The following is a 10,416-nucleotide window of genomic DNA, read 5'->3' as shown; positions in this document are numbered from 1 at the left end:
CTCCTCCATCTTGCAGCTATAGAACTTATTGGAGACTTCATATCTCTCAATCCGGGCATTTGCTTGAAATATTAACTTCAACTCCTGGAACATCTCATATGCTCCATGACGTTCAAAACGTCGTTGAAGTCCCAATTCTAAGCCGTAAAGCATGGCACACTGAACTATCGAGTAGTCATCAGCTTTGCTCTGCCAGACGTTCATAACATCTGGTGTTGCTCCAGCAGCAGGCCTGGCACCCAGCGGTGCTTCCAGGACGTAATTCTTCTGTGCAGCAATGAGGATAATCCTCAAGTTACGGACCCAGTCCGTGTAATTGCTACCATCATCTTTCAACTTTGCTTTCTCAAGGAACGCATTAAAATTCAACGGAACAACAACACGGGCCATCTATCTACAATCAAACATAAACAAGCAAGATACTATCAGGTACTAAGTTCATGATAAATTTAGGTTCAATTAATCATATTACTAAAGAACTCCCACTTATATAGACATCCCTCTAATCCTCTAAGTGATTACGTGATCCAAATCAACTAAACCATGTCCGATCATCACGTGAGATGGAGTAGTTTCATTGGTGAACATCACTATGTTGATCATATCTACTATATGATTCACACTCGACCTTTCGGTCTCCGTGTTTCGAGGCCATATCTGTATATGCTTGGCTCGTCAAGTATAACCTGAGTATTCCGCGTGTGCAACTGTTTTGCACCCGTTGTATTTGAACATAGAGCCTATCACACCCGATCATCACGTGGTGTCTCAGCACGAAGAACTTTCGCAATGGTGCATACTCAGGGAGAACACTTCTTCATAATTAGTGAGAGATCATCTTAAAATGCTACCGTCAATCAAAGTAAGATAAGATGCATAAAATATAAACATCACATGCAATCAATATAAGTGATATGATATGGCCATCATCATCTTTTGCTTGTGATCTCCATCTTCAGAGCACCGTCATGATCACCATCGTCACCGGCGCGACACCTTGATCACCATCATAGCATCGTTGTTGTCTCGCCAATCTTATGCTTCCACGACTATCGCTACCGCCTAGTGATAAAGTAAAGCATTACAGCGCAGTTGCATTGCATACAATAAAGCGACAACCATATGGCTCCTGCCAGTTGCCGATAACTCGGTTACAAAACACGATCATCTCATACAATAAAATTTAGCATCATGTCTTGACCATATCACATCACAACATGCCCTGCAAAAACAAGTTAGACGTTCTCTACTTTGTTGTTGCAAGTTTTACGTGGCTGCTACGGGCTTAAGCAAGAACCAATCTTACCTACGCATCAAAACCACAACGATACTTTGTCAAGTTGGTGTTGTTTTAATCTTCGCAAGGACCGGGAGTAGCCACACTTGGTTCAACTAAAGTTGGAGAAACTGACACCCGCTAGCCACCTTTGTGCAAAGCACGTCGGGAGAACCGGTCTCGCGTAAGCGTATGCGTAATGTCGGTCCGGGCCGCTTCGTCCAACAATACCGCCGAACCAAAGTATGACATGCTGGTAAGCAGTATGACTTATATCACCCACAACTCACTTGTGTTTTACTCGTGCATATAACATCAACACATAAAACCTAGGCTCGGATGCCACTGTTGGAAAACGTAGTAATTTCAAAAAAAATCCTACGCACACGCAAGATCATGGTGATGCATAGCAACGAGAGGGGAGAGTGTGATCTACGTACCCTTGTAGACCGACAACGGAAGCGTTATGACAACGCGGCTGATGTAGTCGTACGTCTTCACGGCCCGACCGATCAAGCACCGAAACTACGTCACCTCCGAGTTTTAGCACACGTTCAGCTCGATGACGATCCCCGGACTCCGATCCAGCAAAGTGTCGGGGAAGAGTTTCGTCAGCACGACGGCGTGGTGACGATCTTGATGTTCTACCATCGCAGGGCTTCGCCTAAGCACCGCTACAATATTGTCGAGGATTATGGTGGAAGGGGGCACCGCACACAGCTAAGAAAACGATCACTTGGATCAACTTGTGTGTCTAGGGGTGCCCCCTGCCCCCATATATAAAGGAGCAAGGGGAGGAGGCCGGCCGGCCCTATGGCGCGCCAAGGAGGAGGAGTCCTCCTCCTAGTAGGAGTAGGACTCCCCTCTTTCCTACTCCTACTAGGAGGGGGAAAGGAAGGGGGAAGGGAGAAGGAAAGGGGGGCGCCGCCCCCCCCCTCTCCTAGTCCAATTCGGACCAGAGGGGAGAGGCGCGCGGCCCATCCTGGCTGCTCCTCTCTCTCTCCACTAAGGCCCATACGGCCCATTACTTCTCCCGGGGGGGCTTCCGGTAACCCTCCGGCACTTCGGTTTTCTCCGAAATCACCCGGAACACTTCTGGTGTTCGAATATAGCCGTCCAATATATCAATCTTTATGTCTCGACCATTTCGAGACTCCTCGTCATGTCCGTGATCACATTCGGGACTCCGAACTAACTTCGGTACATCAAAACTCATAATATAACTGTCATCGAAACCTTAAGCGTGCGGACCCTACGGGTTCGAGAACAATGTAGACATGACCGAGACATGTCCCCGGTCAATAACCAATAGCGGAACCTGGATGCTCATATTGGCTCCCACATATTCTACGAAGATCTTTATCGGTCAGACCGCATAACAACATACGTTGTTCCCTTTGTCATCGGTATGTTACTTGCCTGAGATTCGATCGTCGGTATCTCAATACCTAGTTCAATCTCGTTACCGGCAAGTCTCTTTACTCGTTTCGTAATACATCATCTCGCAACTAACTCATTAGTTGCAATGCTTGCAAGGCTTATGTGATGTGCATTACCGAGAGGGCCCAAAGATACCTCTCCGACAATCGGAGTGACAAATCCTAATCTCGAAATATGCCAACCCAACATTTACCTTTGGAGACACCTGTAGAGCTCCTTTATAATCACCCAGTTACGTTATGACGTTTGGTAGCACACAAAGTGTTCCTCCGGCAAACGGGAGTTGCATAATCTCATAGTCATAGGAACATGTATAAGTCATGAAGAAAGCAATAGGAACATACTAAACGATCGGGTGCTAAGCTAATGGAATGGGTCATGTCAATCACATCATTCTTCTAATAATGTGATCCCATTAATCAAATGACAACACATGTCTATGGTTAGGAAACATAACCATCTTTGATTAACAAGCTAGTCAAGTAGAGGCATACTAGTGACGTTTAATTTGTCTATGTATTCACACAAGTATTATGTTTCCGGATAATACAATTCTAGCATGAATAATAAACATTTATCATGATATAAGGAAATAAAATAATAACATTATTATTGCCTCTAGGGCATATTTCCTTCAACACCGTCACAATACAGCACATCGGCCACCTGGGCACCGGCACACGCCGCCGGCCCCCCTTGCGCGCCTGTGCTATTATGTTGGCATAGGTTACATCGTGTGTCTACCCCCACTATATATGAGAAGCCTAGGATACAAGTGTCCTACTAGGACACAACTCCATACCATGTGAACACAATACTACTCAGAGTCCAACTGTAACCTACCTTGTACACAATATTTGACACAACTCTAACAAACTCCACCTTGGCGAATATTCTCCACCGCCTTGAATTTGTCTATGTGTCGAACTTCCATGTACATTGGACTTGAGCTTATCCCATGAGTACCGCTGCTACTCCAAAGACTCCATATGACTCCACCTGCAACTTGTAGTCCCTTCTTTTCTTGATCACAGTCAACACTCGAGCAAAATGAAGTTCCTCTTTACTCTAGTCTGTGCTCCCAACTTGAAGAGTATTCATCCAACGCAATCACACATTGATCATTGATCTGCGTGAAAGTGAACAACTCGCATATTGGGTGTCACACATAAGAGTTACCTGAACTCAACATCACCCTCCTCCTTGACCGCCTATCTGAAACTTTAAGGAATTTCACCGTTGCTTGTAGTCATCCCGAGTCAAATGCACAGTTGTCTCACCACATGTATGACCACCAGAGCCCTGGTCCGTCTCCATGTCCCGTGCATACCGCACGCCTCGCCGCTATTACTGCTTCAAGCCTCTGCTATCCCGGTCGAGTCTCAAGGGTCGCAAACCCGCACCACTCAACTCTTACTGCAGAGTACCACCGATCATCACCGACCGATGACGAGTTACATGCTTTCATCAGACCACTGGACTCCAGTCCGAACCACGTGTCACTCGCTTTTTCTACTGAAAAAGGCTTCGATTATCTGTATCCTTACACCGTAGCCCCTCAATCCTGCTCCACCTTCAGCATGACTCCATGCATGGTAAATGATCAGTCCACCCTCGTGCCCCGTCGACTTCAAGCTCTCATCTGCGCACCATCTTGAATCAACCCCACGCCTGTCTTGTCGAAGCCAGGCAAGCCTTTGGGCCCGCGTCACGTATTTCCACGCCAAAAAGTCGGTCATCATCAGCATCACGCTCTTACATCGTTGTCGCTGATCCCACCACCATCTTCAATTTCAATCGGCTCGCGTCGATCCGTCAGACTGTCCGGTCCAACCCAACCGAACTAATCCGACTGCATGATATGCTCCAGACTCCACAAGCCTTGCACGCACATCACCAATCTGCCGTGGTCATGGTAAAACCTCATGTGCAATTCAACACCTCCAAAAGAAAATTTAACTTTCCTGGTAGTCTCCATGGGTTGCGCCAACCTTTGCCCCACATAACCTCCAAAGCTCCCTTTTCTTTATTGTATTGTTGTCCATGCCACGTCAATAACAATACTACAGATTGTTCTTTTTTTTGTCTCAAACAAAACTCACGTGTTTGCATCAGCATGTACCGATGTACGCTAGCAAGCCTCCCGCATCAGTTTTTTTTTTTTTTTTGAGGGATGCCTCCCGCATCAGCTGGCCTTGAATCGTTGATCTGGAGGAAGAGCCAGCAAGCGTCCACCTGTGGGCCGCTGCCCGCACAAGCCCTTCGCTCAGAGCGCTTGGGCCGTAGCCGCTGCCAGCCTGCCACCCTTACGCGCCTAGGACTGGGCCGACTTGTCCACGTTCCTTCACCGCGTCTATCTCATTGAGACCTCCCCTCAGAAAAAAAAACAATCTCATTGAGACCGAGTCGATCCGGAATACCTCGACATGTCGCCTGCTCGATCCGACCTCGCCGGGAATTATGTACGCTCGCCGTACGTCTCACGCTGCCACCGATGCTTTCACCGTCTTTGATTGCTAGTCCGTCGCAAAATCTTTAGTCGGTCTATCACCTCGTCCGTGGAACCCGCGGCACAATCGCCCTGCTGTTCTGACAGCTGCTCCTATGATTTTCTGATTTCTTCCAGCTCTTCCTCTAGATCAACGAACCATCTTCGAGCTGCCCAGCTCTTGTAACTGTAACTGATTGGAGTATGAATTCAATGTAGTATCTGAGTCAAGAGGCCTTACGCAGGATTAAACAAAGAATCTAACCTACATTGGTCCCACTTCTAATGACTAAAAAAAATCTAAACATGAAGGAGAGTGTTGAAATATATTGTCCGTCTTTCTTCATCAGTTCAGGCTTGCGACCAAGAGGTGCAGTCACTTGCAACCTGCCCCCGCTTTCGTTGCCCATGTCATAAACTGCAAAGAAGCATAGACGTGCATGAATTCAAAACTTCTTCCTAGCTCAACCCATATACTCCCTCTGTATCAAAATATAAGATGTTTTTCTATACTCCCTTCCTTTTAGATGGTTGTGTATGATGATTTGTTTGTACGTACTATATATCTCTGTATCAAAATATAAGTCGTTTGTTTTGTTAGGCTAACAAAACGGCTTACATTTTGATACTTAGATACGGCGGCAATACATGTCAGGCCAGGGGAAAATAAAGTATTATGCGTGCGTGTGGCACTTGCTCGCTCGCGGACGCCCCGGAGTCCCAAACAAAACTAAACAGACCACCTAATTAAGCCCTGTAGAAGTGGAGATCAGTCCCTCAAAAGAAAAGGAAAAAGGAAGTGGAGATCAATCGATGGGTGGTACTCCCTCTCTAAACTAATATAAGAATATTTAGATCACTATTTTAATAATCTAAACACTCTTATATTTTTTCAAAACGGAGGTAAAAGTTTTGCCACATCGATTAATTAAGAAAAAGAGAATTGCCCAGTTAATTTATGAAAAACCGGGCGAAAACCAATACAAACGAAACACGAACAAACAACTCCCAGGACATGAAACCCCACAACCGCACAGGCGGCCCGCCAAACTCTCCAAAAACATAACATCCACAAACCCCTTCACTGCTACTTCGCCAAGTGACTCCCCACGAGAACACCTCGACACAAGACATCAAGCACCTTCCAACCCACAACGAGAACCCAAACAAAGAGGACAAGCCGAGAGACCAAAGATCATCCATCAAGCAGCCATAGACACCTTGCTTTTGGCATCATTTTTCCCTTTGCCCGTCTTTTTTTGTTTGCCCCTTATTGGTGTCCCCGTCAGAAGGCAAGCAATTGACCTGCCCAAACCAGGTCTAGCAACCTCCACGCTGCTAGCAAATCACAGAGTTCCTTTGCGAAAAGAGCATTTGGATTTGGAGTAGGTGCCAACACAAGTGGCTCAATGGTCATGCCACTCACAGGCATCACCTGCCCGACGGTCGCAGACGAGGGAAGGACAGCAACATCTAAAACTCCATGCTCCACGATGTTGAGAGGTAGGTTGTCTGACCCCTGACAAGGCTCCACGGGTGGTGGTGAGGGCACCAAGTCCACCTCCGAAGCCTGACAAGGCTCCACGGGGGGTGGTGAGCACACATGGCCCACCTTCGAAGCCTGGAGAGAGCCCAACTTGAGCTGCTCCATCGACACAGGCGAAACATGTTTCCCACACAACACCTGCAACTCGGGCATGATCTGCAGCACCGGAGACACAACCTCGGCGGATGCCTCACCCACGGAGTCCGGCAACACAAGGGTCGTCAAACTAGACCCAACACGGGGCGAGAAGCTACCAAAGAGATCCGTACCCGCCTCATCCATGAAGCCAACAGAAAACTCAACCACGGGAGCCTGTGCAAGAGGGAGCCTTTGCAGAGTAGCCTCTGCGCGCTCCAGAAAGCTCCCAATACGCACCATCCAGCCTTGCAAGGAGTCAGCGACCTCACGAAGCGGCTTAATTGCCTCATCCATCTGTGAGGAAGTCATGCAATGAAGATCAGATCCTAGCAACTTCGTGTGCACCCCTAGAGCAGATTAGAGCGTCACATCTATCGGGATAGAAGCCGAAGTAACCGACGAGTAAGGCGAGGAATCACGACGAGGATTATTCATGTTGGACGGGGCCTCATGTTTCTCGGATGTTGATGAAGGCACAACAATCGAAGCCCAAGAATGAGCCAGCAGCCGAACAAAACTTGAAGAAGGCTGTGGCTGCACCGGCTTGCAGCCATCCCGTGCACAGTGTCCCAAGCGAAAGCATCGGTTGCACCGGATTGGATCCCTGCACTCGGCCGCTCGAATACCTTTTTCGAAGCAACGAAAACATCTATTCCAGAGCCACGTGGGCGGCCGGGGGCGCTGATGAGGCATGAAAGCCGAAGGTGGCCGAGGTGCCAACCGTGCACGGCGGGACTGGACAAGCTTCCAGCCGACAGCGTCCTCCACGAGCCCCATGCATGCCGCATCCGGCCCGACGAGGGAGTCTGTGTCTGTGTCTGCACCAGAGACCAGGGGGCTGGAGCTCAACAGGGCAGCAGGCGGCCGGCCGCCGTCCAGGCAGGGGCAGCGCTGCCGGTGACCTGTCAATGGTCTCCGGCACCTCCACGACGATGTCCTTAGAACACAAACGTGGCTCCGGCGGCGGGGACACAGGCCCCCGATCCATATCAGGCCGGGGCGGTTGGGAGCTTGGCGACGAGCAGAGGAGCCCGGAGGGCGCCATCGACCGGCCCGAAGAGGCGCCGACAAGGAGGACGGGGACGGTTGGCAGAGGAGGCAGACTGGCCGGCACCGATGACGTGCACGGGAGCTTGCGCGAGGCGGCGAAGCATCCCTGAACGACCGGATGGGCCTTGCGGGCGGCGAGGGAGGCTGCAACGAGCGTGATGGCCGTAGTCGGAGGGGCCGCCGAAGACGGCGCGGCCGCCGTGAGCATTGGGCCATCACGGGCGCCGGAGCAGATAGCGACGCAGCCGTCGCGGGGGCGGACCTTCGAGGGGCAGAAGAGAAAGGGCGTCACGGTGGTTCCGGATCTGGTCCCGGCGACAGCAGGAAACGCCGGAGGAAGGAGATCGGGCGGCGGCGCCGGGGATGCTCATCCGATGCGGGAGCCGATGAGCGGCCGCCTAACACTCTTATATTAGTTTACGAAGGAAGTACTATCTGTTGTCGAGGTCGGCCAGGTGAAGTGAACATGTATGTTCTTTTTTTTTCCTGAGAAAGTGAACATGCATGTTCTAGCTAGCTACTGTAGGTACTAGGAGTACACACTAGATGGGCGGAGGTGGACACCAGAGAAGACCGACCACGGCGACCATGAGTCCATGACTGCCGACAGCAATAGCAAGTGTGGCATCTGGATAAAGTGTCAGGATGCATGCGTCTCCTAGTCCTGGCGAGCTAGCATGCATCCTCCTGCAAGCTTCGTAAGCAACTTCTAGAACCACGCATGTATAGCAGAACTCCTCATCCATGCAATGGAATCATGCATATACTAGTAGTGAACATTTGCTTGGACAAGAGCCGCACACGGCCACACACTGACAAAGACAAAAGCAGCAGTGCGCATACATACGTGCATGCATCTGCTTTTAGACTAACTCGGTCACACTGTCCATACTATCACGACAAGGAGCATGGTTACTCGTTTTCAGCCCCCCTTTTCCCAAACTCCAACGCAAAAGCGCGCCGGTGTCGTCGGTGGATCACGTACGTAACTGCCTAGCTCCCACGTACACCGGAGTGTGGTCAGGACTCGCAGAGACCGCTTGTGTCGCGTTCCTAGAAAAGTTCCAGGTTGAAATTTTGCGCAGGGCCTTCCCTATGCGGTACCTTGTGTTGAATATATGATTTGTGCATGTATATTGTATAGTCCGGTCCATCTCTTAGTCATTGTATAGTTGAGATTGTAGTCTATCTTATACTTCATATATACGTGTGCTATGCATCGATCAATACATCGAGTTGCATTGCTAAAATATTCGTTTCCAACATGGTATCATACCTACGATTCTAACCCTAACTCCTGCCGCCGCCGCGTCTCCTCGCCGCCGTGCCGCTGGGCCCTTGTGTGCCGCCGCCGCCTCGTGCTTCCGCGCGCAACCCGCAGCACCGCCACCCGCGCCGCGCCGCTTCACCACGCGCCGCCGCCCTCCCCGCGCGGCCATGGCCTCCCCCGGTTCCACCGGTACCACCCGCAGCCGCCGCACCAACCCCTTCGACGGCCCCGATCCCGTCGTCATCCGTGATCTCAATATCCTCGCTCGGGTTCCCGTCGTCCTCGATCAACTCACCTCCACCTACTATGCCTGGAAGACGTACTTCTCCCTTGTGTTCCGTGAGTACAATCTCCGAGATCACATCGATGGCTCTGTGGACTCCCGCTTCATGGAGGACGATGAGGAGTGGACTTCCATCGACGCCACTCTTATCCGCTGGTTCTACACCACCATCTCGAAGGACCTCTTCCACACGGTGGTCTCCGCCGATGATGACGCTCACGCCGTTTGGACTAAGCTCAAAGTCTTCTTCACCGACAACGCGCTCCAACGCAAGGTTTTCTTGCACGGCGAGTTTTTTGGGTGCCAGCAGCTTGACTCGTCGGTCAACGATTATTGCATGCGCCTCAAGAAGCTTGTCGACGAGCTCCATGACCTCGGCGAGAAGGTCTCCGACAAGCTCCTCCTCAGCACTCTCATCGCCGGCCTGAACGAAGACTTCGGGAACGCCGCCTCCGACATCCCTCTCATCACCAACCCGACCTTCCCCAAGGTCGTCGCTTCCCTGAAGCTGGAGGAGAAGAGGATGCGGATGTCGCGCACCCGGGCCACCCATACGGCTCTCACCGCCGGAACCCGCGGCGGTGCACCGCCCACCGCTCCGGCTCCCCCATCGCGGCCCGCCCAGGGGCCCCTCCACGTGCAGCCGCCGCCCGGGTTCGCATATCCCGCGCCGCCGCCGCCACCACCACCCCCCGCCGAGCAGCAGCAGCGCTGGGGCGGGCGTCGCGGCCGAGGTGGCCGCAAGCAGCAGCAGCAGCCGCCAGCTGCCCATGGCGGGGCGCCGCGCCAGCCGCAGCACCCGCTCCCGCCGGCGCCCTGGCAGGCCGGCCAGAACCCCTGGACGGGGGTTGTTCACGCATACTCCATGCCCATACCGCGCGCCCCTATCCCCGGTGTTTTTGGCGCCTGCTCGGCCCCTCATCAG

General features: G+C 51.4%; 1 pseudogene; it reads right to left on the bottom strand.

Annotated features, from left to right (window-relative positions):
* Positions 1–6,489: 6,489 nt before the first annotated feature.
* LOC147967783 (uncharacterized) lies at positions 6,490–7,323 on the bottom strand (annotated as a pseudogene).
* Between the last annotated feature and the right edge of the window lie 3,093 nt (positions 7,324–10,416).

Source organism: Triticum urartu, chromosome 5A (genome assembly GCF_056163025.1).
Source record: "Triticum urartu cultivar PI428250 chromosome 5A, HENAU_Tu73, whole genome shotgun sequence".
NCBI classification, from domain to species: Eukaryota; Viridiplantae; Streptophyta; class Magnoliopsida; order Poales; family Poaceae; genus Triticum; species Triticum urartu.
This window is presented reverse-complemented; position numbering and strand designations above follow the sequence as displayed.